Here is an 8,660-nt window from a genome sequence, read left to right as displayed (position 1 = left end):
CTCCTTGGTCCTCTCTGACCTGCTCTGTTTGCCGCAGAGGTCATTTTCTATTTTAGTTTCGAGCTCTGTCTGGCGTAACCAGAGAACTCCAGCATAGAAAGTGAAAGTCTGACGGGTGTGTGACCCCTGTAAGGAAACTGCGTGGGAGGTGCATTTTTAGACGCCATCCAAGGAAGAGCCCAGGTTTGAATGACCGATGAAGAGGACAATTCTTTCCGCTTGAAGGCCTACTTAACCTTCATGGTTCAAAGGATTAATCCAACACCAGTGCATGTTCTTCTGGCAGAAAAGGACACACTAGGCAGAGGAAGTCCATAGTATGTGTCTGCTAAGATATTTTTTTATATTTTCCATAGCTTTCTTCAATGGTATCACATATTTTATTACAACAAGAGATGCTGCTTGATGATACTCTATTTAGGATATATTCAGCGTTCTGCCCGTTGCAATGTCCTTCCATCCAGCTCAGATCAGTTCTTCAGCCATGTTCAATTCACAGGATCATCTGCTAAAAAAATACATTTTTCACTGTCCTGTGATACATGCTTTTGGGAGATCTCAATCAGGGTGGCGGGGATTGTCTCTGCTAGTGTCCCTTTCAGGGTCTTGCCTGCTCACCTGGAAGATTCTGGAAGGGTGGTCCAGCTCCCTTGCGCTGTTTGGCAATGGTAGAACTCACACTGGTGAGGTAGATGGATCCGGTGGTTCTAGACTTGCCAACTACTGCTAGGGAGTGTCAACCAACTCCTACACCCTGCCAACTACTGCTGGGGAGCGTCAGCCAACTCCTGAAGGACTCAGTGAGAGAGCATCACCTTGTACATGGTCTTCCCCTGTTTCGATCTCCGCCCCCAATGGTCTGTCCTTACAACCTCAGAACAGTGCCATTGGTAATAGGACTCAGACCTGGGTCAAGTATGTATTTGAAACACTCTAACTCTCTAGAGTCTGATAATACAGAAAATTATCCTATAGCTCCAGGAGGCTATTCTGGGAAAGGTGTTATGAACAAAAAATAATTTAGTTCTGAATATTGGTAAAATAAGCTGTTTCTTTTAAAAGTGTCAGCAATGTTTAGGAATCATGCTGGTGTTTTAAGGGTTGAAGTGTTTCAAATAATTATTTGACTGGGATGTAGTGGGAGGAGCCTTGTAGTGGGAGGGGCCATGGAGGGAGTGAGGTTGTGGAGGGGGAGGAGCCATAGCCAGACACTGAGTGAGTGGCTGTGGGTGCTGCAGTGTGGGATTGACAGACATGAAGTCCCCTGCACACCTACGGCCTCATAGCTTACAGTGCTGGGTTGGGGGCGGGGGCAGCTTTGAATTCTCAAAAACCCAGAGGGACTGAGGATCCCCTCCCTCTTCAAGTTCGCCCCTTGGACACACCGTAGGAAGCCGACTGTTGGGACCATGTTTCTGTCCTCAGGAGCTCATTAATGCCCTTTTGGGCTGGGATGACAATACTCTGCTTTTTCGAGTGTTGGCAGGGAGGTCAATATTTGCACAAGCTCTGTTTGTTTGCACTTGGCTTGCAGGAGGCTGCTCAGGTTTAATATTTCTTTGTGCAGAAGGTCCTGCTGCAGTCGCGTATCACAGGTGCATATCAGCAGGCAGATGTACTGAATGATTGACTGCAATATTTATTTGCAATATGCTCATCTCCTATTACTGGCAGTCATTTCCAAATAAATAAAGTTGCATTAACACAATTTTTTGGGGAAATTATTCCCAGTAAAAGTGAAGCGGATTCTATTATACTCACATCCTCAGAAAGAAATTTGTAAAAACCCTTGCTGTATCATAGTGGGAGATAAAGGTGAGGTTTTATCAATGTCCATGATGTCATTAGCCAACATCCCCCCACCCCCCCCCCCCCCCCACCCATTCATCGGAAGCGTCTTCTCTTCCCGCCGCTGATGCCTGGACATGGCGGGAGTTCTAGAGCGTCCGTTACTGGACGGAAGGTGGTGTTTGATTTCTGTAATGGTCTGCGTGGAGGGGAAACTGCGGGGGCCTGGAGATGGGGGTGGGGGGGGGGGGGTTTGGGGGGGGGTGCGGGCAGGGGGCACTAATGTAGGTGGGGGGAGGAGGAGGATCTGAGGATTAATACGCCTTCATCTGCTTTTTACAAAAATCCATGGTATGGTACCTCGTCCCTGGGCTAATGTGATTTGTATTGCCGCTCATTTTGTCTGGGGCTAAATTTGATCAGCCAGTGTGTGGACATCGCTCAGGTGGACGATGGGCTTCCGTCTGAAAGGCGGTGAGAGACGCACGTTAAGAATTGACTGAAACTGAAAACCTGAATCCAAGTGCAAGGCTATAGAGGATGCTAAATTAGATATTAAAGAGGAAATGATTTGGTTTTGGGCTTGCAAGACACCAAAACCATTTGCATGTCTTCATAATGGGAACTACTACACATTTTGCCCACACTTTTTGATTTGAGTCCTTTTAAGTTTTTATTTCTTATGTTTCTTATTTTTCTTATGTTTATTTCTTATTTGTATTTATTTATTTATTTTAACGATTTTTCATTTTGATTTTTAAAAAAATATTATTATTATTTAATTTAAAAATGTTTTTAGGGTTTTTACAGGGTTACCTTGCAATTAGGGTAAAGTAAGTTACAATTAGAGTAGGGCTAGGTTTAGGGTTAAAGTTAATTAGGGTTACAATTATGGTTAGAGTGGGAAATGCAGCTTAAATTTATTATTATTAGTTTATTTGACAGGGACAAAGTATGTTAATAAAATAGTTAGACAGGGAGGCTAATTTTTACCTGTATTCCCAGGGCCATATGTTTTTGGCTGTGAGAGGAAACAGGAGCACTCAAAGAAAACCCAAAACCATTTATATTAATCCATTTCACAATGTTTGTTAAATTAACATGACTTTCTATCCATTTGTATGAAAAATGACATTGAAATATTTCTTCATTCTTTTCACTTTTTTAAACTAAGACTATAGCCTTATATATTCTGTTGTTTGCCACTAAAGTAATTCTGCATTAAACATTTTTTCAAACACATTACTATCAATTTTTTCACTGTGCTTATTAAATTAACATGACTTCCTATCCATCTGAATAAAAAGACATATAATTATTTTTTCACTGTTTAGACATAATCTTATGTATTTTGTTGTTTTCCACTGAATAATAATATTCAGTATCATTAATTTCTTAAAACACTTGTCTATTCACGTATTTCACTATGCTTGTTAAACAAGATTCCCTATCCATCTGAATTAAAAAATAGCATTTGAACTATTTTTGCCTTTTTTCCCCTTTTGAATATATGACAATAGCCTTATGTATTCTGTTGTTTACCTGTTATTTACCATTGAAACACATTCTGCATCATACATTTCTTCAAACACATTTCTGTAGATTGTCTACCATGCTTATTGAATTAACATGATTTTCTATCTGTTTGAATCAAAAAATTACATTTTAAAAATTATGTTTTTTCACTTTTCAGACCTAAGACTATAGTCTTATATATTTGTTATGTATCTGTTGTTTACCATTGAAACATATTCTGCATTGTGAATTTTTTAAAACACATTTCTATTCATTTATTTTACTGTGCCTGTTAAATTAACGTGACTTCCTATCCATCTGAATAAAAAATTATTTTTTTAGAAAATTTTGTCACGCTTTGGACATAAGACCATAGTCTCATTTATTTTGCCATTTTCCACTGAAACACGTTTCATCATAAATTTATTAAAACGCATTAGAGTTAGGGTCAGGATTATGTTCACAATTAGGGTTATGGTTAGGATTAGGGGTAGGGTTGGGGCTAGGGTTAGGATAAAGACTTTTACCATTTTTTAATTTGTTTTAATTATATTTTTTATTGTTTTGGGGGAAAACAAGATCAATCATCCATCATTTTAAAACCAAGGAAAAAGAGGAAATCAGGTTTTTGTTTTTTTTTTTACCATTTATTCTGCCAGTGATGTCAATATTTAGTGTTTACAGTGTACCCACCCCCTGTTGGTCTGCAGTGGGTTTTGCAGGTGCATAGTTCTCTTTTTCTCCTACGTTCTGTCTCACCGAACCTCCTCATTCTCTCACCCCCTCTTTCTCTTGCACTCCCTCACTCTCTCTCTCTCTCTCCCCATGTCTCCAGATGGGGTGTCTGGTTCCAGTTACACGCCGCTGAATGCCCCTGTTCCCTGCAGACGGAGGCTGTGTGAATGTGGCTGGGGTTTCGGAGAGCTGGGGGACAAGCCACATCTCCCCCTGTAACGTGCACTAATGTGTGGAGAGGACATTAGAGAGGAACCACATTACAGCCTGCCCTCATTACTCAGGCCCTCAGGTTCACAGTGGACCATCAGTCCTCCGACTTTTCCTCCATAGTCCTAGCAGGAAAAAAGTTAAAGTGTTTTAATTTTTTTTGATACAATACAAGTGTCCTTGGAGGAAAAAAAATGTGAAATTATCTTTATTGAAGAATTGTGGTAAAATAAAAAAAATACATAAGAGAGCCCTATGTCCATATTTAAAAATTACTAATTCTAAGCATATCAATTTTTCATTAAGGTGCATTTCAAAAGATGTTTATTCCACCAGCGTGATGAAATAAATAAAAGGAAATGTGTGCAGGGTCTGATGATCATTTGAAGGCATAACAGAGCTGCCCTTTTAGCTGCCTGATAGGCAAATTTAAATTGGTGCAAGCTGATATCGAGCGGCAGTGTTCTGGGTGAGCTGCAGAGGTCTACCGGAGGGTAATACAACAAACTTGTTATTTATATAATATTACTAATGCTCATTTTAATATTAGAATTTTTTTATATTAGCATTCACTACTTGTCTTAGGGGTATGCATAAAAAATAACATAGTAATAGCAAGAAGATGAGGTAAATATCATTTTATGTAAATAATAAATAATGTGTAATTATGACAGTTTGCATTGCACTTTCATTGCTCTGGTTTTGTACTTTTATTTCTCTCCAAACAGGACCAACATGGCAGCCGTCCATGTCTTCCTCCTCTGGGGGGGTAGCTTGCCTTTTCTCCAGTGGACGTTCTGATGCAAGTGATGCCCACATACACCCCCAAAATCCAGTACCCCGGGACTGGGGGACGAGGGGAGGGGTCAGGATTAGTCCATTTTGCTTGAGCAAGCAGAATGAGGCCCGTGGTACTGAACGTGTGGCGGGGGCCATTGTGTCTCTTGTATTTTAAAACGATTAGCAGAGATTAAAGTGTCCACAGGACCCGGGGCAACAAGAAAGAACACTTGCCCCCACCCCACTCCACTCCCCCTCCCCTAAACTCTATACTCCACTCAGATTTAGAATCAATAATACTACCCCCCTCCCCTCCCCTCCCCTCCCCTCACCTCCCATAATTCACCCCTGAGAGCCTTCACAGTACACAGGGTCTGTGTTGGACTCGGATTCAGTCCTGGGGCCTCGTTTATAAAAACGCTCTTGGATTTAAACTTAAATGTATTTCCCAAACTGTGTTTACGCCTGATTTATAAAAAAAATAACTGAGATAGAGGAAAGTTGTAAGTGAGGCCTGTGGACACACACATTTCTGCTCGTTGTGATGTGCCGGAGTTGGGTTGTGTACCACACAGGCCGGGAGTAAAGTTGTAGGCATCACAGGCCAAGATTTCGGGGTGGTATTCCCAGGCCTGGGAAAAAATGTTGTTATATTATTCCCAGGCCCGGGAAAATAAAATTTACCACAAGTTCATAGATAATTGCCCGCCCCACCCAACCCCCCGTCATGGCACAGAGTAAAGGCACTTTTAATATTCACCATCACCTGAGCCTCGTCCACGGACTGCCATCCCAGGTCCACTCAGCGGGGGTGTCAACACTGTTTTCATTTTCCTGGGCTGGGTTTCCTTCATGCTGACTCAAAGGGACGCCATTTTAGTTTTTTGGAACTAGTTTTTTGGGCTGGTGGGTGGGTTGATTGGCTACTGCAGGGGAAGGGGGTTTGTTCTATGGCTCTAAAACCAGAAAACCGCTTCACTATGTAAGCCTTTTAAAAAACAATAATAATAAAGAGCAAGAAAAAATTGTTCTCTCCATTGAAGTGATTTATTCAGAAAACAATCAAGTTAAGTGTGCCTCTAGAGTACTCCAGTGATGATTGGTCCAGCCTGTTGTTTTGCTAAATTAATCTTGCATGAACGTCACAGAGCATGCTACGAACCATGTCATTTGGCATAGGTTCAAAAAACCACGGTAGGGCACACCAAATTCGGCACAGATTTTTACAGGAACTACTGTCCACCGGATGTAGACCGTGTGTCTGGTTGTTTTGTTTGTGCACAGTACCGCTCTGTTGAATGATAAAGTTAAAGAAAGATGGGGTACAACGCACATAGCATTATCAGTTATAGGCTAGCCTGAGTGCCAAACCGAGCACTTGTGGGCAAATGAGAGAATGCATTAGAGAATCTTCTGTATTGGTGTTCTGCAGACTGTAATTGGACTTTTAAAAAATCTCAGTCATACAGAGAATGGCAATGAAACAATATTGGCAGCAAGCAACATTTTAACGGAAAATGGAGGCTGAACATGCATTTAGCCTGAGAGGCTAATGTTAGCACACAGACGGGATCTGAAGGCTAACCAAAAGGAGAGGGTTAAATAAATAAATAAATAAGTAAATAAAAATCCTATTGCGTAAGGTGAAACTGCGTCAGGTCCCTCGTGACGCACGCAAGCTCGAGCGTGCTGAAGGGCAGCTGTTGTGGACGCACGCTTTTCAGTGTGTGAGCAGGAACAGGAAGTGCAATCGCGTCTGCCAAAGAGTCATATAACCCAGACCCATTCCCCTACAGCGGGGGGTTCCCAAACTGGGGTCCTGGGGATCCTCAACAAAATGGGGGAAACAATTTGGCCTATATTTTTTCCACATTTCACAAATATTTTTATACAAATACTTTCAGATAAACAACCCTCTGGTTTACACATCTCACATCTTTGGTTATACTCCATTGAGACAAATAATCGTTTGAAATATTTGAGCCCTTTATACATCAGTACAATTCCATATTTTATAAGAACAATCTATTTTCACCCATACATAACAAAATATTGCATTTAATATTACCTATTAGTTAATTATATTTCATTACTATGAAGAGGCAGCTACAGGAATATTTTTGTGCCATCTTCAAAGAGGAAATGTTTAGTGTGTTTTTGATCCAGGTCTGATGGTGACCACTACAATTATTTAATATTAAAATTGTACTTAAAAACTACCTGTCTTATGAAGCTGTATTTTGGCAAATTAATTCATATTTTCATAACATGTCTTAAGAAGAGAAACACAAAATCATAAAAATACCATAACCATAACTAACACAGCTGGTATGAGTGTTAGGGGGACAGAGATGGAATTGAAACCAAAACACAGGTTGCAGAGGTGGGTCTTCAGCCAGCATCGGAAGATGAATGATTCTGCTCTCCCAACCACCGCTGTCTGTTTCACCATTGGGAGGTCAGTGTAGACAGGAATTGTGACTGTGACATCATCAGCAATGGGAGTGTTCTATGAATGCTTGCATAGCCATTGGTCATCTTGTTACAGTACGGGAGGGGGAGGTGAGCCATCTGTGCGAATGGGATAAATACTTTAAATACTGACTGACAGGGTGGGTGTACCTCAACTTAGAATGGTGACGATAACACAAGGGTAAATGTGAAGGTATGGCAAGACATTGGGTAAAGGTAATGCAAGAAAATCTGTTTTAAATTCTACAAATAAGACCCAGCTTGGTGTGATGAATTATATAAACAAATCTATTTTTTAAGTAGATCAATATATAATATATATTTCAATTAACAATATATTACATTATACACAATTAGGCTATTTTATTCATACAATGTCTCATTGCCAGTGTGAATATATTTCACCTTTATCTCTTTTGTAAGATTTTGTCTAACAAAAAATAAATGAGTTGCAAAGCTTATTTAACCCGTAGGCTAGGTTGCTAAGATAGGCCACCAGAGCAGGGCTACAGACCCACACAAGCCTCTGGGATTACAAGTGTACATTTAGCCCTCCGTTGTCAATGCAGTTTAGTCGGCAGGGCCGGAGATGGTGAAACATCTGTGGTTGAGCCAAAATGGCGGATGGTTAGGTCTGGGTGAAGGCGAGGCGATGTGGGTTTCTCAGAAAGCGCTCTAAAAATGGCTGCCTAATCCAGAGCGGGCGTGTCGCACGCACTCTCCCACTTGCTCTCCCCCTCTTCCGCCCCCTTCGCCAGGATGACCTCTCTGACCTCTGTAAACTGGTCACCTTGCCCGTCCAAAACCCTCCAGAGCACCTGTCTGAGGGGAAAAAAATACTGCCACAAATAAGCATCCCTCCCTGTGTATGTCTGAGGAAGGGATATTCCTGGTGGAAGGCAGGATGGATTATATATTGTGTGTGCGTGGGCGTGTGTGTATAGCAGAAGGGTACAGGTCTTAAATCCTGGGTTTAACAAATAGAACGGAAGCGAGCTTATGATGCAACAAGTTCCCAGTCCGTCACGACAGGCTGTGAGCTGGATGGGGGGGGTTGGGTGGGGGGGGGGGTGGTTTTGGCAAAGGGGAAATGAGGCCAGAACAACCCCACCAGAATAAGGGGCAGTCTGCCAGTCTGTGGAGCTTCTTGCTTCAGTCAG

The sequence above is a fragment of the Anguilla anguilla genome, chromosome 7, assembly GCF_013347855.1.
Source record: "Anguilla anguilla isolate fAngAng1 chromosome 7, fAngAng1.pri, whole genome shotgun sequence".
In the NCBI taxonomy this organism is placed as follows: Eukaryota; Metazoa; Chordata; class Actinopteri; order Anguilliformes; family Anguillidae; genus Anguilla; species Anguilla anguilla.
The sequence above is the reverse complement of the archived record's forward strand: the minus strand, read 5'-3'. Positions refer to the sequence as shown.